Genomic DNA, 26111 nt, shown 5'->3' with positions numbered 1-26111 from the left:
TTTTTTACATCTTGTCCTAGACACTGGACCTCCTTTCCCTAAGATCTGGATACTTTTTTTCCCCTCATTCAAACGAGAGGCCAGTGAGAATAAATTCAAGCCTACAATTGTAAAAGCCTGTCTCCCTGCACTTACATTTTGACGGCAGCCGCAGAAGATGAAACCAGCGGGGGATATAAGTGGATGATGGTAAGGCTGTACCAGGTGGGAGGAATATGCTGATGGGGGAACCTGGCCCTCAATTAATGAATGACATCAACGCCTTTCATGTTGAACGGCACACCCGAGGGCTGGGTGAGACAAGCAGGAAAGAAGAGAAAGATCCCATCTTGTTAATTGACCTAATCGCACCTCCTCCCCCAGAACTACAGATGATTTATAACACAGAACTTCCTCCAATGTCATCAAACTGCCTCTCCCAGAAACGACACCGAGGAGTGATCGTGAATAGTGATAATGAACGAGGAGGCACTTTGTCCCTACCTCCTGCCATTCTTTCCTCTATGACCTTACTTAGGGAAAGCTGATGTGAAACTCACTTCTTGGTTTGGGTTTGTTTTTGGTTTTTTTTTCTTTAGTTTTTTTGTCCTTTCATTTTAAGCAGTCACACCCTCCATTCCAAAAGGAATGCCGATTCCGCCGTTGTATTCCTGACTTTGTGGTTCTGAATGTTGGGCCCTGGAAAGTGGCAACAGTCATGGTGGAACAGGAGCGGGTAATGAGAGCTTTTGGTCTCGGAAAGGGAAAAATAGAAAGAGCAGCTCAGAATTGCAGGACCAGGGAGTCTGGCATTTTTTCCTCATATTTCTAGGTGATAGACAAATTGTTAGTTACCACATGTATAATTTATTAGTAATTGCTCTAATTTGCCTAAGTTTCTAAGTTGCTGGTTCACGGAGATCAACTGTTTTGTCCCTATAAAATAGGAATCGTGATAACTTAATGAAGTAGCTGGCCAGTTAGGGCCATTTCTTTGCAAATGCAGTTATGGCCATTGTAATCTAGAAAAGAGGAGGAAGGGATAACAGAGTCAAACTCCTTAGAAGCCTAGTGACTAGTATCACTCCCTGGGATTAAAATACTACACATACATTTCTTTTTGTGGACATATGGGTGCTAGGACAACTGACTTATCTTGGGGTTGGTTTGCAGTCTATTTAAAAGAAAACGTTTCCTTCCTTCTTGGAACATGGTAAGGGCTGAATACCAAATCCCTCCTGTGGGGTGTCTGGGAGACCGAGGGCTGGGGAGTGTGCAGATGACAGCAGAGCCAAGCCTGGATGCTGTGCGCAGGGTTTGACATACAACTTCTGTTTCTTCTTCTCAAAGCAAATGTTCCACTTCTCTCAAAAAGTAATTAGCCGACTTCCAGTACTGTTTTAAGGACCTAAATGCAAAATGTATTCTTGTGGCCGGCCTGTCAGATTTCTCTCTGTTGCTGGATCTCTGCAATTTATCCACAGAAACATTTCCTACTTATCTTCTCTACTGAATAGCCAAACAAGCTGAGGTCTCTTTCTGTCTCTATGCCATCAGCAGAATTGTCAACTCCCTTCTGTTTGCTGAGCTCTGTTCTCGCCGATTTGTAAGAGGCAGGAACACAGCTTAACATTTGGTTCTCAGGTTTCAACTTACGGTCCTGAAAATGGCAGAAACTAAGAAAATGAAGTTTTTAGCTGACCTTTGAGAACACTGGAAATAGAGGTGACAGAATAAATGTGGATTGCTCAGGCCTTTTGGAAAAGTCACTCCTTTGCCCAACTCAGCTGGCAGACGTCCTGGGACTGATAAAATTTCATGAGCAGCTCATCAGAATTTAACTTTGGCCCAATCTGTCAACGTCGCAGCCACATCTCTCAAGGGTACCATTTGGCCACAGGTCAAATCCATTATCACAAACACAGTGGACGTTTCGGTATAGCATTCCTAACTGTGGCCGGTGTGTCCACATGCATCGAATAAGACCAAGTATCAAAAAATTTAAGAAAAACAATGCAACTTAGATAACCCCTGCTACTTTTACTGAAATCAAGACACTTTTTTAAGTGACCAAATGGCATTTGGAAAAATAACCGCACTTCTAGAACCTGAAATCAGGCTATCAGTGATTAAGATTTTAAACCGAATTTGGAAACTATACTCATGGCTTCCTAACTTCCTTAGTGTGCTATTAGCATGTTCATGACCAAGGAGCAGCCCCAGATGAGTCTTATGGCTTAATGCTTGCTTGATCAATGTTCAGTTAGCAACGGGGCAAGATGGGCAGCCCATTTATCCTCAAAGTGTCGTCTCAGGGCCAGTATCATTAACGTAATCTGGCAGCATATTAGAAAGGCAAATTCAGGGCCCTACCCCAGCTTACTGCAGCAGCATTTCTGGGAGTAGGGCCCAGGAATCTGGGTTTTTACGAGCTCTTCTGGTGATTCTGATGTTCACTCAAGTTTGAGAACCACTGGCCTCAGGGTCTCTGGAACAAGCTGTCAACTGGCGATTGATGGTTTGTGGTTGTACCTACATAGTTTTCTTTCTGCAGATGAAAGAAACGTGACAATCATGCCAGCCTTCTTTGGTTGGAAGCTAGGTCCCAGCTGCTGATTTTTGCTTTCTTTTCTCTGCAACATTTCCCAATACGTGGATCAGAACTGTGGGGCACCATACACTGAAACTGACTTACGGTGACAGTTTATATTTTAAACTTGGAACTTGTAAGGTGCTCCTCCTAAACTTGTTGGGACACTTTTAGTTTGTTGGTACTAAGAGGTAACCATACACCTAAACAATAATACACATTTTTCCTCAATCAGCTCTCTGAACATCTCAGCCATCTGTAATGCAGCAAAAAACCAGAAAGTAGATAAAAAAGACCTTTCATCATTCAACACGTATGTTACAATAACTGCACACCAAAGCTCGTTCCTTTTAAAGAAATTTTTGGCGGATGCCAAACTCTACTTAGTCTTACTTTCTAAAAACTAGTTGTGCCTCAGAATCACATGAGAAGCTTTTTAAAAATTCAGATGTGCAACACTTAAATGTAAGAGCTAAAACTATAAAGCTCTTAGAAGAAAACTTAGGTATAAATCTTCATGATCTTGGGTTAGGCAACCGTTTCTTAGATATGACACCTAAAGTACAGACAATCAAACAAAAAATAGATAATTAAAAATTAAAATCTTTGTGCTTCCAAGGACACTATCAAGATAGAGAGTGAAGAGACACTCCACTGAATGGTAGAAAATATTTGCACATCATTTATCTGAAGAGAGCCTAGCATCTAGAACATATTTTTTAATAACCTTCAACTCAATGATAAAAAACCCCCCAAATAACCAGATTTTAAAATACATGAAATATTTGAACAGATATTTCTCCAAAGAAGATGTACACATGGCCGATAAGCACACAAAAAGATGCTCAACATGGAATATGTCATTAGAGAAATGCAAATCAAGAGCACAATGAGATGCCACATCACACCAGGATAGCTAGAATCTCAAAGATGGAAAACAGCAAGGGTTGACAAGGATATGGAGAAATTGGAACCCTCACACATGACTGGTAGGAATGTAAAATGGTACAGTCACTTTGGAAAACAGTCTGGCAGTTCCTCAAAAACTTGAAAATGGAGTTACCATATACCCAAGAGAATGGAAGACATAAAAACTTGTACATGAATGCTCACAGCAGGCTTGCTCCTTAAAGCCAAAAGGTGGAAAACAACTCAAGTGTCCATCAACTAATGAATGCATCAACAAAATGTGGCCTATTTATACAATGGGATATTACTCACCCATAAAAAGGAAGGAAGTTTTGATACATGCCATTACGTGGATGAACCTTGGTAATGTTAAGTGAAAGAAGCCAGACACAAAAAAGCCACGTATTGTATGATTCCATTTATATGAAATGTCCAGAATACACAAAGCCGTAGACACAGAAAGTGGATTAGTGGGTTAGTGGTTGTCAGGGGCTGGGGAAAGTGTGATGGCCGCACAACTTCGTGAAATACTAAAACCACTCAATCGCACACTTGAAAGGGTATATTGTATGGTATGTAAATTCTATTTCACTTCTTAAAAAACATGCAGTAAAGTGGATTTGGCCTGTGGGGCCATAGTTTTCCAGTGCCAGTTTAAATATACGCAAACATATTTCCAGAACAAAAAAAGAATGTATGATATATACTGAATTACATACTAGCACCACCAAGGATGGGGCCTGGGCATCTGTAGTTTTGACAAGTTTCCAAGTAATGTACTTGAAACCAATCAAGTGCTGGTTGGAAAATCAATAGTTTGGGACCACTGCTCTCTATATAGTTATTAGTCTGATTATCTTAGAAGGTTGGAAGAGAGGAAGGCATTTTCTGTGGGGAGACAAATAGATACTAGGAAAAAAAAAATATATATATATATATATTTGCTGACAGCCCAACAAGACACAGTAAAGAATAAGATGCAAATACAAAAGCATAAAAAGCTCAGCGTTCTGAGGCCACTTAGCATAGAAGTAAATAGTCATAGGTGCCATAACAAACCAAAATCATTGCTATATTACAACTTTTGATATTCATAGTGATGACCTGGAGGCATTCAGAGAGGATTAAATTGTGCTCAGTAAGACGTTATTTAAGGCATGTGGAGGTAAATACTCATTTTAGGAAATAGCATTTTAAGAAAGCTCCAAGTAGTAAAACCTCAACAATCGAGGAAATCTGATTATCCAGGTAAGGTGGTTTAAAAATCCTTAATAGCTTTATTTTAAAGTCTTCTAAATTTTCTTTCCAGTTGGCTTTCACAAACAAAAATCAATCTTGCAACTAAGGAAAAATAACAGGATATAAACTTCCTGAAATGAGCATGAGACACAGAAAACATTTGAGGGGAGAGAAATCGAGATGGAGAAAGTTTTGTTTTTCTAATGCCTACTCATTTCTAAGCCAGTAGTCCTTTTATTTTTTTAAGTCAACTTTATTGAGGTATAATTTATATATAATAAAATATTTTAAGCATGTAATTTGGATGCCTTTGACAAATGTGTACACACACCCATGTAATCACCATTCCAATCAATAAACAGAACATTTCCAGGGCGCCTGGGTGGCTCAGTCGTTAAGCGTCTGCCTTCGGCTCAGGTCATGATCCCAGGGTCCTGGGATCGAGCCCCACATCGGGCTCCCTGCTCGGCGGGAAGCCTGCTTCTCCCTCTCCCACTCCCCCTGCTTGTGTTCCCTCTCTCGCTGTGTCTCTCTCTGTCAAATAAATAAAATCTTAAAAAAAATACACAGAACATTTCCATCTCCCTGGAATCATGTGCCCCTTAGCGGTCACTCTCCCATCTGTATACCCACCTTGCCCCAGGCAACCAGTGATATGATTTCTGGCACTACTGATTAATTGTGCCTCTATAATTTCAGACAGACTCCTACTGTTTAAGTCCCTGTGTCCAGCTCCTTTCAACACAATTATGAGGTCCATGTATGGTGCCGGTGTGTGTGATTAGTAGTTCATTCCATGTTGTTTCGAGGAGTATTCCTTCTGTGAATACACCAAAATGTATATACCCATTCATTCACCTGTTGTTTTCTGTGGGGGCTATTGGGAATGAAGATGCCCAAGTCTTTGTATGGACCTATGTTTCCATAGGTCCTATGCTGGGCCATGTGTTAAATATGTGTTTAACATAATGAGAAACTGCCAAACTCTCTTCTCCAGTAGTTTCACCATCTTATACTTCGACTAACAATGCAGGACAGTGCCAGGAAAAGCCCAGAACCTGGACCAACACATCGGTAGAAAGAAAATTTTCACTCAGTGATTTCTATCTCTCCTTGGCTCACTGTTTTGTCTACTGTTGTAGGAGTTTCACCTCATATTTATGGAAACTTTCATCTATATGACTCCAAACGCTTTGTAGGTTTCGACCAGCATTAGTACTGATATACTGTTAATTAATTATCTATATAATTATCAGCATACTATATAATTAATATGCTGTTAATAAAACTAAAGTTTTAAGCAAAAAATATTTTTCTTGGCAGTGATAGCTAAAAACTGTTTCCAAAACAGCATTTATTTATGTTCCTTTCTAATAAGTGGGCAATGACTATGAATGAATCCTTGACCATCCAACATCTTAGCAGTTTTTATTGTTTATCCTTTTGAAAGTCAATTTTCTGTGGAAATCAGTGCCACCGTTCACGAAAGAATAACAGTACAGTTTAGCATTTAAAGAGCTGGAGTTAGGGGCGCCTGGGTGGCTCCATCGGTTAAGCGTCTGCCTTCAGCGCAGGTCATGATCCCGGAGTCCTGGGATCGAGCCCCGCGTCGGGCTCCCTGCTAGGTGGGGAGTCTGCTTCTCCCTTTCCCCCTGCTTGGGCTCTCACTATCTCTGTCTGTCTCTCTCTCAAATAAATAATAAGTAAAATCTTAAAAAACAAGCTCGAGTTAAAGAAGTAGTCAGACCAGTGTGAAAATTGTGAATTCTTTCCATGGGCCTGTTCTTTACCATATAGAGCTTTGGTTCCCTCATCTGCAGTCCGGGGGGTAGGGTCATAAAGACATGTATCTCATAGAATTGTTCTGAGGACGATGATCTCATGTAGGTAAAGCCTTTGGCAATGTTCCTAGCCCATATTTATTGCTCAACAAATGGAAGCTTTAAAAAAGATGTGTTCCAATGTGATTGAAGAAAAAAGTCATCATAGGAAACTCAGGGTTAGTCCTAGAATGTAAATCCCCTCTCCTTGCTTTGACCAGGAGCATGCTCCCTCTCTCCCCTTGGAAGTCAGGGAGACTCCCATTCCATTAGCTGCCAATCAGCACCATCCTCTGCTCCGGACAAGGTCATTCCTCCCCATCCTCTGTTCTTGCTGGGGCTGGCTAGGAGGAGCAGCGTGTGAACCTTCTCTCACCAGGTTCTAAGTCTGGCTCACCTGCTCGGAAGCCTGGACTCAAAACTGGTTCACCATGCTGCCCTCTGCCTCGGCTGCTTCTACTAACCTCACATGGAAACATCCTTCTTCCTTTCAGAACTTGACCTTAGCCTCCGACATGCTCAGGAGACATATCAGACCTATGGGCTGACAGATTAAGAAGCATCTGTCTCTGGACCCCAGCCTCAAACAACCATAATAGGACAATAGGAGAAAGCTCACTAGATGCACATCTTAAAATCCCAGAAAATCATTTTTTAAGTTTAATTTTCCAAAAACATGGACCATAAGGAAGAGAAACCCTCCAGTCTCAGGCTTTCAATTTAAAGACCATTTGGTAAATGTTTCTCTCTGCACCTGCACTTAGGGCCTTTATGGAATAGCTAGCATTGCATCTTCCCTAGCTCCTAAATCTGGAGAAACTGCAGTCTGTCAGGAGGTGAATAAATCATACCAGTAAGTAAGTTAATTAAGAAACATATTGTGTTTAGGTGTAGGTAGCAAAGAGAGCCACCAGGGAAACTCAGGTTAAGCAGCATTATGACATCAGACTACTGACTCAAACACTGCATTGAGGCAATTCTTGTTACCCTCTCCCCTGTGTGTTGTGCCCTTTGCCCGATGGTGTTAGTTCCACCCTCAGGCCAACGACGCATGAGGATAGCAAAGGGGAAGCTGGGAGGAGGGCAGAGGTTACTGTCTGGCAGTATCTGGGTGAGGTCATGCTAACCCTAGTTCCAGGTCCTTCTGTCAAATACCCTATAAAGTATCAACTGAAGGATGGGCTTGTCATCTCTGGCCACTCAGCCCAAGCAAACAGCTAGCTCACTCAGCTAGTGAGTGAGTCCCCTCAGCCAGAATGGGGGGAGGGGTGAAAGAGTCCAATTCTGCATTAAATATTGAAAATAGGGCCCGAATTAAGAGTGCTGCATTTAGGGAGGTGCATTAGGCTTTAGAGAGGTGCATTAGGCTCTGATCCTACCCTGAGGCCTGTTCTCTGTTCCTTGGAGAAGAGAGAATGACAGAAAATTTTGGTGAATTATTTTGATGAGCTTCAAGAGTTTGAAACCAGTATCCTTGACATTTTGAATCCTACTGTATTTTTCTTTGGTTTTCCTGAAAGAAAGGAAAGTTGAGGAAGAATCAGAATTCTCTACTTGCTCTTCTTCCACTGCTAAAAAACTCACTAGATTTTTTTCTTGCAAGATTTACCAGTTTAAAAACTATGTTTAAATTTGTCAGTTTCTTTTTCTAAAAATGTTTAGTGTCTTAGATCAAATTTATCTTTTGTTAGTTCAAACGAATAAGTAAATCTCTGTAGCAAACATCTTTTATGGCCATTTACTCAAGCAGAAAATGCAGGTACTTGGTTGGTTTTTTAATTTTCTTTTTTAAGGTGGCATTTCCCTTTTTTTGCCCAGTAGTTAGCAGTAACATCCTAAGGACTGTGTGCCTCCTTGATAACTTTGACAAGTTACCTCAGATTGGTCAAACCTCTGTTTTGGTTTATATAGGTATTACTACTGATACTGTCTAGGTTTGTCCTACAAAAATACCAAGGTCAATGTATTTATTACCCTAGTTTATCTTTTAAAAGAGAATTGCATTTTTTTAGGATTCTTTATTTGTGTTTAAAAAAATGTATTTCCAAAATTCAGATGTTTTTTCTCTAAATAACTATTTCACAAAAAAGTTTGTAACAGTTCATAAAAACACTTTCCCTTCTAAGTGGACAGTCATACCTGTAGTCGGTCTTTGCTCGCTTGTTTAATAAACAGAAAGGGCTAGAAAACAGGTGAAAAGTGCATCAGGTCCCTACTCTGTGCCAGGCACCGGGATAAACATTGCCTATGCTACCTGGGCAATTCTCACAAGAGTCAATAAACAATGATAGGTGCTATTATTATCTTAACTTATATAGAAGAAAATTAAACCTTAGAGAACACTAACTTGCCCCTGGTCCCATGGACAGAAAGGAAATCTTTTGTTATTAAAAAATAATAACAAAATGGGGCACCTGGGTGGCTCAGACAGTTAAGCAGCTGTGTTCGGCTCCAGTCAGGATCCCAAAGTTCTGGGATTGAGCCCCGCACGGGGCTCCGTGCTCAGCAGGGAGTCTGCTTCTCCCTCTGCCACCACCACCCCCCCCCCGCTCATGTTCTCTCTCTCTCAAATAAATAAATAAAATCTTTAAACAAATAGTAAAATAATGAAATGGATTTGGTAATAAATGATAGAATCACAAGTTCATACTTAGTTCCACTATTGTTGCTGTTCCTGAAAGCACGTAGTTATACACATGCACAAACACGCATACATTTGTAGGATCATTGTTATATGACCTTGATGCTCTGATTTTCCACATGAAGAAGTTAAGGTCCACGGAAGTGAAATGACTAAGCCACCGGGACAGTTAATTGAATTTCAGAATCCACGAGCAGACGCACATTGTGTGCCTCCTGGGAACACGAGTTCTTAAGATGTTGGCAGTTTGTCCAGAACTCCCTTCCCTCAGTTCTGACACATGCAGCAGAACTGCCGTGCTCATGGCATAGACTGGTCCTGGTTTCTTCAGGTGATGCTGCCACCCACCCTGCTCCATAGGACAAAGGACTACACAGGGTATGCATGTTCAGTGTTCAGATGCCTGTTTGTTTACCTCGTGGAAGAGTAACCATGGTAGCTTCATGCTGTCACTATCGAGCCTGTCAATATAATTGTGTAGTGATATCACTGGAGTTGTGAAACAATCATTCACATCCGTCTGTCCTCGTGTTTATATTTAGCCATGACTGCTAATGATGTGATTATAGGATATAAACAAGCTCCACCCAGAGTGAGCCCAAATGACGAGATGATTGCCTGGGGACCTAGGGTTACTCAATGCATGTTGCACTAGGAAATGAAAATATTCAGCACAGACAACTTTATTGTGACGATAAATTTGGTTTCCCACTACTACCACTTCAAGCCAAATTATATATGTTTGATGAGGCATAATTTCTTATTAGAATCACAGAATAGCAGAGGAGACTACATCATGATGGGATCATAATTTGAATTTTAATCAGGTTTTTGGCTCATTCCCCAATACTAACTAATGAAATTAATTCCATACCATAGTTATTCAAATGAGTAGGGGACAGCATAGGACAAAAAGGGAATAAACTGTATTGCTTACCACAAAAAGTAACGCACTTTTATAATAGTAAGTGTAACTGTTGGCATTTTTTTCCTGACCTTTCCATGAACCGTCTCTCTTCAGCCTTGTGGTGGTCACTTGTCCAAGACAGATGTCTGACTCTGGGTTTTGGCATCTCTGATTAGGGATTTAACATATTGAATTCAGCCTTTTAATGATTCTCTAAAATGTTATTTTGATAACCTGCATGCCAAGCCTGCCTGTAAATCAATGTTCCTCATTTCTGACCCAGAGAACGTGTTGAAAGCTTTCCAACAAAGTATCATTACTGAAGTGGAGAGGGAATTGAGGGTAACAGACTGGTTTGCTCCCTTGTACCTACTGTATTTCTCTCTTTTCTTCATCTGGCACACCCACGATTCAGACATTTAGAAAAAATGTATATAACCAGAGATGCCATTAAATGCATGAAGTCCTAGCCGGAATAGCCTCTAACACATGATCTTATTGTTTGTACTAACCACACCACCCATCAGCTACCTGAGAATAATATAGGTAATAGGAAATTGAGTTACCTGAATAATGAGCCATTTTCCCTTAAAACTAGCCACTTTTAATTCATTCTGGGAAGTACTTAGCTTCTAACCAGAGTATTTAATATCTGGTCTTTTTTTTTTCTCCAAATCACAGTTATGTGTTTAAGTATATGAACGATTAGAGTTTCATAAAGGTTAAAGAGTCAGATGGAATAAGCCAGTGGAAACAAGGTGATGAATTTTTAATATTAAAACCATGGTATCTGCCACGCTACCAGACAGTTCTTTCTTTTTTTAATGCGTGAAAAATGGCAAAATATCATTACCGTAAGTGGCTCGGGGGCCTGGCAATATATTGTTTTTCTAAAATATTTAAGTCATCAAAGCAGTAGCAAGAGGTCAGTGTCTAATGTTGCTTAATAGCTGGAGGCAGGTCAGGATGATCTTAGACTTGTTTTTCAAAACATTTTCACAAGGAAAAAATATTAATACAAAATTAAAAAGGAAAGTTTTAGAGTTTGCATAAAATGAGCAGAAATAAGATTTATACTCTGCCTCTGAAAGGGTATTGAATATCACTTCAATTTGCAAATATTGATACAGCTGTCATATTATTTTCACATTGCAACAATTTTGAGTTTTCTTCACTTGAAACATTGTCCCAGGGGGCACTGTGACTGTTAAACTAATCTTTATTTAGGATTTATGCAGCCTGAACTCAAATCTCTGAAACAAAATTAATAAATCATGTGCTGATGGAGAGAATGACAGAGACCGTAAACAATTTGAAGAACAATTTCTAAGTGATTGGTACCACTTAGGCCAACTTTTAGTTCATGGAAATTTTCTACTTAAGTTATGAAAACTCTTAGGACCTCGTGGAAACTGTAGCAATTCATTTTCTTGCCTGGTTTACTCCCAGATGGGCTAAAACCAGGGCTACACCAAAATGATCTATGGTCAACTCACCCTTTAAAAGGTAACTATCAAGGAGTATCATGTAGTTTGACTTCACAGCACACCAAAACTCTTAAGTCAGGCCCTTCCTGCTGCAATTTATGTCCATTTGTTCTTCCTGTTTTCTCAAAGGAGCTTTTAGAGTATAACCGAGTACCTCTGTGGAAATATAACCAAACAATCACCTAGGAGACAAAGGTACGTTGTTAATCAGTCCCAGAAGTGACGCTGATTGAAATACCAAGTAGGGCTAGCCGTCTGTTAGTTCCTGAGTTGTTTTCCACCACAGTATATAGTCATCACAGCTTTAAGACCACCCAGGAATTGTCAACTGTGATTACTTACCATGTGATTATTTTTTAAATAAATATTATTTTTTAGAACAGTTTTATATTTACAGAGAAATGGCAAAGATAGTTTTAAAAAAAAAAAGTCCCATACACCTCACACCCAGTTTCCCCTATTATTAACATCTTAAATTAGTATAGTGTATTTGTTACAATTAATGAATCAATACTGATGCATTCTTATTAACTAAAGCTTATACTTCATTCACATTTCCTTAGTTTTTACCTAACATTCTTTTTGTGTTCCAGGATCCTGCCCAAGATCCCACCTAATATTCAGGTGTCATGTGTCCTTAGGCTCCTCTGGGTTGTTGTGACAGTTTCTCAGACTCATTCCTTGTTATTGACACCTACTGGTCAGGGATCTTGTAGAATGTCCTTCAGCAAGGATGTGTCTGTGGTTATGAGTTTGCAAGAGGAAGGCCACAGAAGTCAAGCACCAATGTCATCACACATGAAGGGCACATGGACTTTATCACGGTTGATGTTGAACATGATCACCTGGCTGACAGTGGTATTTGCCAGGTTTCTCCATTGTAAAGTTATTCTTCTTCCCTCTTTCCATACAGCTACTCTCTGGAAGGAATTCCACCATGCTCAGCCAACACTTAAGGAACGGGGAGTTATGCTCTACCTCCTTGAGGTCTGAGGGTATACATAACTTATTTGGATTTCTTCTGCACAGTAGATGTGTCTTTTCTCCCTCCCCCTTCCTTAATTTATTTATTCAGTCACTTATTTGTCTAAGTATGGACTCAGATTTTATACTTTGGCTTATAGCACAATACTACTTTATTTGGTTGATTAGATTGTTTCACCTTTAGTCACTGGAGCTCTTAGAATTAGATCCTCTCTATGTCTCTTTGAAATAATCCTACCGTTGTGGGGTTTTGTTTTTTTGAGGTGTTTTTTATTTTTTTAGTGATTGTTTGTTTTTAAGTTAATTGTATCTTGCACATAAAAGTCAGCCAAATTGGTAGTTACCAACTTTTCTCCTCTATGTGCCAGTCATCAATCAACTTCTATTCAAGCGAACAAGTGGCATTTTTTAAAAATCTGTCACACTTGATTATTAACCAGAAGATTATTCAGTACCCTTGATCATTCCTCCCCTTTTCTCTACCACCCAGTCATGAGACGCTTTTTGGATTCAAAGATAAATCATTTTAAAAAGTAGCAATAAACAGAGTAGATCAGAAGTAACGATGGACACAGAATAAATGGAGTATGAAGAATTCACTCACAAAAAAAAAAAATACAGAATACAAAAGCAGTGGGCTTTTAGGAATAAAAAAATTGAACTCTTAAAAAAAGCTGAAAATTCAAGATAAGTAAGTATACTAGACCATTTCTTAAACTAACATACGTCTTAATATAATCAATAGCATCTGGGCCAGAGAAACAACTTAGAGCACTCTAAATAGTAAACTGAAAGAATAATAAACTATGGTAAAATAATACCTCATTAAAAGCAGAAGCAAGACTCCCTTTTCACCATGATCATTCAGTATTCTGCTGGAAGCCACAGCCCACCCAAGAAACCGCAATCTATGGAAAGAAGGAAAAAGATAATCATTATTTATAGGTGGTATTTCTGTTTACCTAAAAACAAGAGAATCAAGAAAGATATTAAAAATTTAATAAAAAGTAAAAACCTATATACAAAATAAATCAAAATCAATAGTTTTTCTGTAAATGAGCAGTAAGTGTTTGTAGAATATAATGGGAAAGTTCCCACTTACTAAAGTGTAAAATATTCAGTAACAATAAATCAGTGCTTAGAAAACTGTTTTGCTAAGGGAAATAAAACTCAAATAAATTCTATGTACCTAGATAGGAAAACTAAATATTTTCAAAATGTAATTATTTTCTATGTTATTCTCCAGATTAAATACATTTTTTTTAAAAAACTCAACTTTAAAATGGTGACTCAAATTTAAAAAAACAGCAAATCCAAGAACAGAAATGACCAGTAAAATGTGGAAGACAAGAGATGTCTACCAGTTACTAAAATGAATTATAAAGCCTTAATAACTTTGAAATGTGATGTTTTTCAAATATAGATTAATGAAGCAGAACCTATGGCGAGATTCTAGTATGTATAAGGATTTACTGTAGAAAAAGGTGGCATATAAATGAAGAAGTTATCAATAAATTAGACTGAACCAGTTGGTAAACCATTTGAAGAAAATGAAAGTTGGCTTTTGACATCACACCATACACCAAAGTAAGTTATAAATGTATTGAAGAATTTACGAAATCATAAAAGTCACAGAAAATCAGATGAATATTTATCTGCTCTTGGAATGAAGATTTTTCTAAGTAGAGGAATAATAGAAGAAACCACAGAAAAGAATTTCTAGTTCGAGGTTTAACTTTTTTTTTTAAGATTTTATTTATTTTTTTGAGAGAGAGAGAGTGCAAAAGTGAGAGACAGAGAACACGAGCAGGGCTGGGGGGGCAGAGGGAGAGGGAGAAGCAGACTCCCTGCTGAGTAGGGAGCCCGACGCGGGACTCCATCCCAGGACCCCGGGATCATGACCTGAGCCGAAGGCAGATGCTTAACAGACAGCCACCCAGGCGCCCCTCAAGTTTTAATTCTAAAGCGTTTGTGTCAAACAGACTATAAACAAAACTAGAAGACAATTGACACAATTTTTTAAATTAAATACATATAACAAAGAGTTAATATCTTTACTATATACACAGAACTCACTAAGAAAAAGGCAACAGTGAAATCAAAGATTGGGGAAGTGATGAGAGTAGACAAATCAGAAAGACAAACCACTACGGCCAAGAAACACATGATCAAGTTTTAAAGGAGTATTCATTTGTTTCATATTTATTTATTTAAACATTTTATTTATGTCAAGAACCTCCAATAATGAACCACCATCCTGAAGCTGAATGTGAAGACAGTTTAAATGAAACCCAGTCTTACAAAGATTCAGTGAAATGGGCAGTTTCATCAGCTACTGGTGGAAGTAAAAATTTGACTGAAAATATAAACGTTTAGGGGACTGAGCATTAATGGAGACAGGACTGGAAAGTAGGCTACGATCCTTCCTAGTCCAAGCTTGGTAGTTTCTAATTACTTTGTGTGTGAAGCTGAACAGGAAGTCTAAGATCTCTGCATCTTCGTTTCCTCATGTTTAAACAAAGAGGTCCATTTAAAAAGATGGTCAATGTGAAGACAAGTCCTGAGACTAGGGGAAAGATGGGAAATTTAGGGAGCAGAAGGAAATTGTTTTTTAAAAGAATCTGACTAAGGGGCACCTTGGTGGCTCGGGTGGTTGGGCGTCTGCTTTCGGGTTGTGGTCCAGGGGTCCTGGGATCAAGCCCTGCGTCTGGCGAGTCTCCTTCTGCCCCTCCTCCCCACTTGGGCGCTCTCTCTCTCTTTCTGTCTCTCAAATAAATAATAAAACTCTTTTAAAAAAAAAGAATCTGACTAAAATCTCAGGTCCATTCATTGTAACGTCATAGAAACCCCAGAAATAATCATCAAAATATATGTGGGAACTTGGCAGAGGGTAGACAAGGCATTAAAAATAAGGGAGAAAAGGAAGGATTATTTAATAAATGATTTAGCTCTCATTATGAAAAAAGAAAGGTAGATTAATGTCTCATCTTGTACAGATGGGTCATTTTAGATGAATTAGGGGCCTGCGTGTGTAAAACAAACCTTTAAAATCATTAAGAGGGAATACAGGGGAGAGTATCTTTATGACTGTGGAGGGGAGATTATTTTTCAGTCAGTACACAGAAAGGACAGTTCATAAAGGAAAAGATTACATTAAGAAGTAAAACTCTTTTATGCAAAAGCCACTATAAATAAAGTGAAGGCACAAACCCTGGACTGCCAAAACTATATTTACAACACATAAAACAAAATATTTTTGTTTCCAGACTGTATATATAGAGAACCTTACAAATCAGTATGAAAAAGACAAACAACTGACTACAAAAATGAGGAGCAAAAGATACCTTCAGGCATTACACAAAGGAGATTTAAAGGACCAATAAATATAAAAGATGCTAAGCCTTACTAACAATTAGAAGAAATGCTTATTCAAACACGGAAGTACCATTCCTCAGCCATCAGAAAAGCAGAAATAAAGAAGTATGACTACCAAATGGTGGGCAGGATGAATGGAACAGAGAATTTGCTCAGCTTGCTGGGCATGTGATCTAATACAGCACTTTGGAGAGCAAGCTGGCAGTATGTGGTAGAGTTGAAAATGTGGTCTATGAACATGCACTTCCACCCCTAGAAATATTTGCTAGAGAAACACTTGCAACAGAAGCCCGGTACAGGGATATTCACCGAAGCATTGTTTGTCATGGCAAAACCTAACATCTGGTAATGGAAGAAAGGTAAAATATACTACGTTCATATTTTGTTTCCTTCATTGTTGGGTCCCCAGCCACCAGAACAGTTGCAGGAACATTTTTGGTACACATAAGTATTTGTTAAATGAACGATCATAGGGATGCTCACAGCACTTAAAAATGAATAAACGGGATCCATATGTATCAACGTGGATAGATTTTAAACGAAGCATTGGGTGAACAAAATACTTTTGGATGTGTATACTATGGTACAAATTTAATACACATACAACAATACTAGGTACTGTTCATAAATACTGACATATGTAGTAAAAATATTAAAACATGGACTAAAAGAAAACACACAAAATTTATAATGGTGGTTGCCTCTGTCAAGGAAGTGAAGGATGGTAGGAAAGAGAAAGAGGGAAGGAGAATGAGAGTAGGGGTAGGGGTTGGGGAAAAAAGGCCACTTCAGTTGATCTCTGTAGTCTCATTTCTTTTAATAAGAAAGTTATCTGAAGCACATATGACAAAATGGAAACTTTAAAAAAAATTCCATGGGTGCCTGGGTAGCTCAGTTGGTTGAGTGTCTGCCCTGGACTCAAGTCATGATCCTGGGATTGAGCCCCACATCAGGCTCTCTGCTTAGCGGGGAATCTGCTTCTCCCTCTGTGATCTCTCTCACTCTCTCTCTTTCTCTCAAATAAATAAAATCTTTAAAATAAAATAAAATAAAATTCTGAATTGTAAATAGATAGGTGTTTATTTTCTCTATTTATAACATTTTTAAATAAAAAGAGTATTTTGTATCCATAAAGTTGTAAGACGTAACTATATAAATGGAAGTAAGGAATGAAAAAAACCGTAGAAATTAAAAATACAGTGGATGAAATTTTCAAAATTCATTTACTGAGTTTAAAATAAAGTCAAGTAAATAGCCTAGATCTTAAAACAAAAAGACAAGAAGATATGAAAGAAAATTTAATGGGCATGGACACCCAATCCTAGAAGTCCAACATGTGATTACTTAAGAGCTCCAAAATGAGAACAAAGACAAGGGAGAAATATGAGTATTTAAAGAAATAACACATTTCCCAGAACTTCAGATTAAAAGGGCAAAACCTTATGAAATTCTGAATATAAATGAGAAAGAGTAGATGCTAATAGTATTCAGAGCGGGGTGGGAGGGGGTTACGTACCAAAAAATAAGAATTGGACTGACATTTTATTTCATTTTATTTCCAGTCAGCAACTCATAAGAAAAATGAATTCACAGTCTGAGGAAACTAGGTTTGAAAACTAGAATTTAAATATCATTAAGTTATTAATCAATATAAAGGCAAAACAAAAATTTTAGAAATCTCTGGAATAAAGATCTCTGGGGGAAAAATTGTTTGAGAATATTCTCTAGCAAAGGAAGGAGAGAACCCAAAAGAGAGAAAGAAGAACATTCAAGAAAATATTGACCCTAATCTCAAAGAGTACAATGAAAAGAAATCCTAGGGTTGTGGCATGTTTGGAAAACAGTATGTCTGACTTACGACATGAGTCAGAAAGCAACAGGAAGCATGACTTCAAGAAGAATGTGGATTTTCTGTAATGATTTGATTAACCAGCTGTATGATCTTAGCATTAAGGTGAAAAATATGCTACTATTGTCAACAAGAAGAAAAAATAAAGGCAATTCAAACTGTCAGGAAAAACAAAAGCCTCCAGAAGAAATACATAGTCCAACTATGGAGCAAATGAAAATGTGTTTTGATTTAGAGCTGTTGGTAAAAAATAAAAATTTTAAAACACACCTTGAGGCCTGGTGCATTCTCTTTCAAGAAGTATGGTTTAAGGAACCCCACATCCCCTTCTGTCAGTGTCCAATCACACTAATGGTGTAACTGAGACAATCTGAGTGAGAGATGGAAGAGAGGAGCAACAGAAGGAGGTAAAATGGTGCCAGTTTCCTCAATTTACACAACGGGGGGAGCTTAAGAAATACCGGTTTAAATAAATTGATGAATTAAAAAAGAAACATTTAGGACTATTATTTAAAGTTGTAATGTTAGCAAAGAACATAAAAGTAAAAAATATAACAAAATTTAGGGAAAGGAAAAAGGAGGGGGGAAAGGTAGTGGGCTAGATTTCTAATTTTTTAAAATTAGGGGGAGTTAATTGATACTGCTTAAATTTGATAAACCAAGAATTGTTGCAAGTGGTTATCAGGACTAGGAGTAGTTTGTGAACTAGAGGTGTTATTTATACCGTTCTTTAATGAGTCAATCTATATTACCATGAGAATACATCACTTTTATAATAAATTTGAAAAGGGAGATAAAAATTTAAGGTTCTCTCTACCTTGCTGATTCCCTCCCCCACTCGTAAAAAGAGTCTACCTGGAGAAAATGCAGGAGCTTGCTTTTGAATTTGTTTATGTTGTAACTTCTATATCCTTCTTAGATAGTAGAGACCCTAGATTACAGTTATGCCAAAACTTAAAAGCCTACAGTGCAATCACTGAACAATGGACAAAAATGTCCAAACAACTCAAATGGAAGCATTAAAGGTCCATGCCTTGCAGACAATGCTATTGGTATACATGTAACCTACTCTTGGCCGGATGAGTCAAACATTACCCAGAATCAACAGGGAACAGATGAGTCCAGGGGACCCAGTCAACAGAGAAATGGATGGGCTTGAAATGATTCAAGAGAGTATTCACTGTTCACTCAAAGAAATTTACAGCAGAAATACGACTCAAAATATTTCATGAAACAAATTCAGCAAGTAGTACATTTTGAACAGCATGGTTATTAGAAAGATATTAATAATAGCTAATATTTTACTGAGTGCCTGTTATATGCCAAGCATGTGCTGAGTGCTTTACATGTATTATTTCATCTTCAAAAGAGTCCAGCAAGGTTAATACTGTTATTATCCCCATTTATAGATGAAGAAACTGAGTCACCAAGGATTAAATAACTTGCTCAGTTTTACATAGCCAGTAAGAAATGGAGCACGGATTATATCCCAACTCTATATCTGATTCCAAAACCAGTGAGTTTAGAAAATATGAACATATTTTTTAGGAAATAAATTACTAACTACAATCATAACACCCAGGGATTGTGATGTATTTTGATGTATCTCATCCCCTCCAATTTTTTTTCTATGCATAATATATTTTCTATTTCTTATTTCAGGGATCATACTGTATGTACTATATATCATTTGGTTATCCACTTTTGTCATTTAAGAATAAATGACTATTTCATATGAGTCAGTATTCTTCTGCATATCAAGCTTAATGTCTTCTTGGTATGAATTTATTCATTCAGTCAGTCAATATTTATTGATGCACAAGGCACTATTTGAGATTCTGCTTGTCCACTTATGTGGACAAAAATGTCTGAATTCAAGAAGCTTCCATTTCAGTAGGGGGAAATAACAATTATCACAGTAAGTGAAGTATAGATCATGTTGGAAGCTGACACATACTACAGGGATTAAAAGATAAGGCAGGATAAAAGGGATCAGAAGAGCTAGGAGGGTGGTAGGTTGTTTGAAATTTTCACTGAGAAAATATTTGAGCAAAGCCTTGATGGAAGTAAAAGAGTAATCCAGAAAGACATCTGGGGAGAAAGCTCTTGTAGAACTGAGATACTGTTCACATTCTATAAAATTCATTCTCTTAAATGTACAGTTCAGTGGCTTTAGTATATTTATAAAGTTGTACAACCATCACCACTATCTAATTCTGTAACATTATCATCAACCCAGCAACCCCGTCAACACCCTGTACCCATGAACAGTAGCTTGCCATTGCCCCCTCCCCAAAGCCCCTGGCAACCACGAATCAACTTTTTGTCCGTATGGTTTTGCCCATTCTGGACATTTCATGTAAACGGAATCATATAATATGTGGCCTCTTGTGTCTGGCTCTTTTTACTTAGTGTAATGTCTACAAGTTTTATCCAGGTTGTAGCATGTATCAGTACTTCATTCTTTTATGGTTGTATAATATTCTCTTGTGTGGATATATCATATTTTTCCATGCATTCACCAATTGATGGACACTGAGTATTTCCACTTTGGGGCTTTTAGGAACAATGCTGCTTTGAACATTCATGTACAAGTTTTGGTGGGAACCTATATTTTTGATTCTACTAGGTATATACCTAGGAGTGGAATTGCTGGGTCAGATGGTAACTCTATATTTAACTTTTTGAGGAAATATCAGACTTATTTTCCGAAGGGGCTGTGCCAGGAAGAAAGCATTTGAAGCCAGACTGAACAGTTAGTGCAAGGCATGTGTACAGCACTGCAGTGAGGCCACTATGGCTGGAGTGGTGTGAGATCAAGTTGGAATAGAGAGATAATGGCGGGGGGGGAGGACTAGAATGTGTAGGGCCCTTTAGGCCATTGTAAAGAACTTGGCTATTATTCTGAGAGAAATGGGGAGCCTTTGGAGGGTTTTGACCAAAGGATGATGTGACCTAGCTCCATTTTTAAAAGAATCAATATGGCTGCCTTGTGGAAAACAGACTATGGGGGAAAGAAGATTAGGAGACCATTGTAGTAAACCAAGCAAGATGACAGTGGCCCAGACCAAGTTGGAAGCAGTGGAGGCAGTGAAAGTGGCTACATTCTGCCTCTATCTTGAAAGTAAAATTAAGTAGATTTTCTGAAGGATCTAGTGGTGGCGGTAACAGAAAGAAAAAAGCCAAGAATAATTACTTATCTGTTGGCTGCTGAAGCATCTGGAAGGATGGAGATGCCATTGACTGAGATGAAGCTGACTACAAGCGGGGAAGTTTTTGTTGGTGGTGGTAGATTCAGGAGTTCAGCTTTTGACATGTTATATTGGCAAAGCGAAGATGTTAAACAGGCAGTGTGATATACAAGTATGGAGTAGAAGAGCGAGGTCTGGGATGGAGGTAGAAATTTGGGATTAACCTCGTCACTGGTTGACGATTATGAAAGAAGTGAGTGTAGACAGAGAGGAAAGGAGGACCATGGAGAACATCCTAGGGTTCACTAGGGTAAGACAATAGTGAGAAGGGGAGGAATAAAGAGCATCAGGGAGACAGGAGGAAAACCAATCAAGTGTGATATCCTGAAAGCCAAGTGAAGGAAGCATGTCAAGGTAGAAGGAGAAAATATTAGGTCAAAATGCTGCAGAGGTCAAGTACAAAGAGGACTGAGGATTGATTAGATTTAGCAACATGGAGACAATTGGTGACCTTGACCAGCAGTTTCTTTGGAATGGTGCTGGCCGAAGGCTCATTGGAATGGGTGTAGGATAGAAGAAAAGGTACAGAAGGAAACTCTTGAGGGTTATGGATAGTTTCATTGTATTGATTGTGGTAATGGTCTCACAGTATATACATATATCAAAACCAATCAAACTGTACACTTTAAATATGTGCACATTAGGATACTTTAATTATACCTTAATAAAGCTGGAAAAGAGAGATCATGGGAGGACAGAAAGAAACCACTTTTGATGAGATTTGCTGCAGGGGAAGCAGAGGAATGAGGTGTTAGCTTCAGAACTGGGAGAAAAGAGGATTTTTTGAGGTGGGAGAAATAACTACCTATGTGTATGCTGTTGGGAATGGTCTAGAAAGAGAGAAACTGATGATGTTCAAGAGGGGAGAGTTGCTACAGGGAATTGTGTAGAGTAGATGGGCCTGCTAGGGGTGGGGATCTAGTGCACAAATGGAGAAGGAGGCACACAGGAGGCCCGTTTACGGAGACAGGTGGAGAGGCTGTGTCTACAAGTACAGATAGCAGTAGCGGAGGAGATAGAGTGGTGGGCGTGCTCTTTAGATAGCTTCACTTTTCTCTGTGAAATGGGAAGCAAGGTCATCAGCTGAGAATGAGGATAGGGGAGAAGGTGTTGAAGCTTTGAGGGGAAAAAGGTCAATGTGAAATAATTATCAAGGAGAGTGAGACTGTGTAAAGGAATGGAACAATTGCTGGGCAGCATTCAGGGCTCAATGAGTCTTGTGGTCATGAATTCCCATCCACTGCATTTGTGTGGTTTTCCCCAGTCATATTCAGCAGCAAGGACATAGGCAGAGTGTTGGGAAAGAACTAGATCATGCTTTTGTCAAGAGAATAGACAGGCAAGAGAGGTAAAAGTTGTGGGTGCGTGCAAAGAGATGGATTATAATGGTGGACCTTTGGGTTAAACTGGCTCAGGAAGGAAGAAGGAACATTAAGAGGGTGAGGTAGAGTGAAAAGGTAGAAGATTAGATGGACTAGATGTCCCGGGGGAGTTGAAAGATTGTTGGGAGTTAGGGTACTGGAGGGAGTGAGCTGGAATGGTGAGGCGGAGGTGGTCAGACTGGGACACATGACACTGCATTCCATTATATGGATGTACAGAGTTTGTTTCACCAGTTCGGACCCTTTTCTGAGATGAGCCTATAGGATCATGGAATCTCTCTCCTTTACTTCTGCCACTTCTTATTTCTTGGCCATTGTTGATTCACCCTGAGACTCCAGGAATTTCTATAAGGTTCAACCCCTTCCTTCTCGATCACTTAACCTCAACTTAACTATCCTCTCTAAATGCGCACTTTTGCTCTGTGATCCCAAGTCTTTAATAACATCTGCCCTTGTATGCTGAGAATTCTGTGATGCCCTTGAGAACCAGAAGGGAAGCGAGGGGAACTGGTCCAGTTGCCATGTGTCTATCCCTCTAGGGTCTCCTTGGGGCAATCTACCTTATCAAGGGCTCAGTCTTGGATGAAGTGTTGTTAGAATGGAGAGAAAGGGAGTCTTTTCCTTTAATAGCTGGGGTTCTAGCTCCCTAGTCCAGAATTGCAAAAACAAAAGAGTTTAGGTCTTTCAGAGGGTAGCTCAACCTTTCTAGAACTCTTGTTGTATGGAATGTGATCTGCCACTTTGTCATAGATGACACCCTCTATTTCCTGTTCCATCAAAACCCCTATAAATGTTGTTTGGAGATACAGTGACCATTATGTTGTTGCCATATTTTTTGGTTTAAACAATCTGTGTGTTATGATCTCTAATGAGAAGTCAGTTTAACAGGATAATTAAATCTTTAGGGAGGATTAATTTGAAATTTCTTATTTATGAGTTGTCTGGTGCCTTGTTTTCTTTAACAGATGTATGTGAAGGAGTTTGCATTTAGATTTGAATGCATTTATAACCGTTTGCCTCCTAAACATTGTCCTTTAAGGTCTTTCCTTCCCCGGGATTTCCTTTTAATAAAGCTTTATGGAAGGAAAAATCTTCCCTCCACTCTACAGGCCCATCTTGTTCGCCTTCCCACCTCCATGGCTGCAAACCAACAAAGGCACACACTCACAAAAACACACATGACGAGTGCTGCCTAGCCAAGAAATCTGCCCCCATCACAACACCTTCCTCAGTCTGATCCTGCCAGACAGATATTTCATGTCATGCCAGCACCGACATATGGAGGTCCATCCGTGTTTGTGAGTTCCCTGTGGTCTCTATGTCCTCTTTGCACACTAGAGTCTTTCCATACGTATCACCAAGTTCCATGCTGGTGGCCCTGTGTCACGGGTGACACAGACATAATGACATCTATGGCCACCAACTCTAGGCTGCTTTCAACCTTTCATTCTCTCATTCATTCCTTCATTCAAGGATAACAAGGGCAAAGTTTTCTCTGTCCTTTGTGCGTTTCTGCACAAGCCCTAGTCTGATGCACACGGCGGACGCTCAATTATTAACAGACTGAGCACTCCCTGGAAGATAGCCAACAGAGCCACGCACTCACCCACCCAGGGTCCCACTGAGAGGGGCTTCCAGTGGCGTTTAGGGAATGAAAATGCACAGTTCCTGTCTCAGCATTGTTTTATTGATGTAGGAAGTGTTTACTGCTTTCTTCCTCCCCCAAAAGAGGATTTTGGTGAGTGAGAAGCCTAGTGGGAAAATGCAGCTAAGCCAAGTGGGTACCTAGAGATCGTAGATGGAGGGGTCTTCGCTGACCAGATACACAGTTGTCATGTTAAGGCTACCTGTTCTCACATTGCCTACGCCCCCGAACGCATGTATGCGCGCACCCTCCGCAACCCCTGTAAGAGGCTATGTCCTAACGTCTGTGGTTTCAGTGGCTGCCTGCACCGGGGAAATCATGTTCTTTTGTTCTTTTGCTCCCTCACCTTCTTCAGTAGAATCAAGGGTTTATGAGGTTATTTTTAGCCATTTTGGTCAGCAGGGAAAGGAAGAAAGGCAAAAGTGAAGGAGTCCTGATGTTCTGCTGCAACTTCCTGGAAAGAATGGGCTTTAAAAAACACCATTGGTGAAGATGAATTCCTTTGTCAATACATGTCGGCAGCTAATCTAGTGCCAATTGCCTCTGCCTGAGGAATGAGCCCTGAGGACCCAAGCAAACGAGATCATCGCGTGGTGTGGCATTTGTTTTTCTCCTAAACACTGACCAGGCATCTGCCATTCCTTTCCATTTTTTACACTGCAGAGGAAAAAGAAATGCCAAACGGTTTCTGCAACTCCAAAGGGCAAATTGGATATGTTTTGACATATGTTGAAAGTAAATTAGTCTAAAATCTATTCACATAGAGAATTATCTTTCTGGGACACACCACACTAAATGTCACTTTCACTCCTGCGTTCCCTCAGGCACGAAGCCAGTGGGCAGTGACTTGCCTTGCTTGGTTTTAGTCACTGAGTTGGACCGACGGTTGGGGTTGGGGTTACCAATGGGACAGCAGGAGGCACTTAGTATCCCTCTGTTCGCCTCCCAGACAAGCAACCGCTCCTACTAAGGTATTGTCTCCCTCCCTGGCTCTTGGCCTTCGGGTCACTTTCAGGGCCTGTCAGTCACTCCGGCTGCTCAAAGGCAGATAAAGCCTCGGGTCCACCCTGGCCCAAGGAGCATCAATTTTTAGTGGAAGCTAAAAAGCCTTTGTGGAGACCTGGGGGAGTAAATCCCTACCTGAGACATTTCCAGCTTCCGAGAGAGGGGAAAGCTACGCAGGCCCGGCTTACTCATCTTCCCTCTCCCAGCCCCCAGAGCTCAGGAAGGTTCCTGATGAAGAGTAGCTTCCACACTTCCTCAGGAATAAATTTTACATGGTAACCCAGTACACCCAAACACAAAACAAAAGTTACCTTGCAAAGCACGATGGACTTAAGTCCTTGGCTTTTTTGGCATAGTTTGCATAATTCCATTTAATTCTACGTCATCTTTAAGTGCTGCTCACACTAAATTGACTGGACAACCCAAGGAGAAGCCACCACCCAGGGTATGGGAAACACTGTCCGAGACTAGCAGAATACCAGAGTCTGAAGGTGGGCGGCGGTTGCAGAGACAGGTCCTCCCTGTAGAGCCTGTGCATCTGCCCCGTGGTTGGTTGATCTCGGTTTGAATGTCTGCCCGGCAACTCTGAGGAGTCAGCAGGTGCTGAGCACTTTCCAGGCAACTTCACAAACACCCGCCATGGGGTCTGAGTACTGGAATTACCCTCCTGGTACAGATGAGGTTCAGTTGAGGTAAGAAGCTTGCAGGGCCCAGCTGGGAGAGCCAGAATTCAGATGCCATCGCTCTGACACTGAACCCACTCGTAACCTTGACCCCACCTGCTCAAAGCCCACGGGTAGCCACTCATTGCTCTCAGGGTCAAGTTGAACCTCTTGTCCTCTACAGCTTCATTTTGCTCCTTTCCTCCCCTGTCCCTTTGCACTACAGCCTGAAGGAACTTCCTGGTCCTGGATTTCCTGGGCTTCTCTTCTCCCTTCCCTTTGCCTGGTTCACTCCTGTTATTTAGACCTTGCCTAGGTCTCAGCTGAAACCTCATTTCCTCTGGGACACCTTCTCTGATTGCCTGTGCCCACCCCCCACAGCCACA

At 39.8% G+C, this 26111-nt stretch overlaps 1 protein-coding gene across 3 annotated transcripts in view; it reads left to right on the top strand.

Annotated features, from left to right (window-relative positions):
- Window positions 1-26111, top strand: part of MARCHF3 (membrane associated ring-CH-type finger 3) — a 131789-nt gene that overhangs the window by 47033 nt on the left and 58645 nt on the right. Inside the window, exon 1 of one of the 3 annotated variants that reach the window (XM_025860974.2) lies at window positions 18128-18187. The exons of the other annotated variants lie outside the window; for them this stretch is intronic. The gene's annotated coding sequence lies outside the window, so the exon portion shown is untranslated. Of the gene's footprint in view, window positions 1-18127; window positions 18188-26111 lie in introns of those variants that run through there. 3 annotated transcript variants of the gene reach the window in all.

This window comes from Callorhinus ursinus, unplaced genomic scaffold, assembly GCF_003265705.2.
Source record: "Callorhinus ursinus isolate GAN/ISIS: 27379988/994484 unplaced genomic scaffold, GSC_fseal_2.0 scaffold30, whole genome shotgun sequence".
NCBI lineage: Eukaryota > Metazoa > Chordata > Mammalia > Carnivora > Otariidae > Callorhinus > Callorhinus ursinus.
The sequence above is the reverse complement of the archived record's forward strand: the minus strand, read 5'-3'. Positions and strand labels throughout refer to the sequence as shown.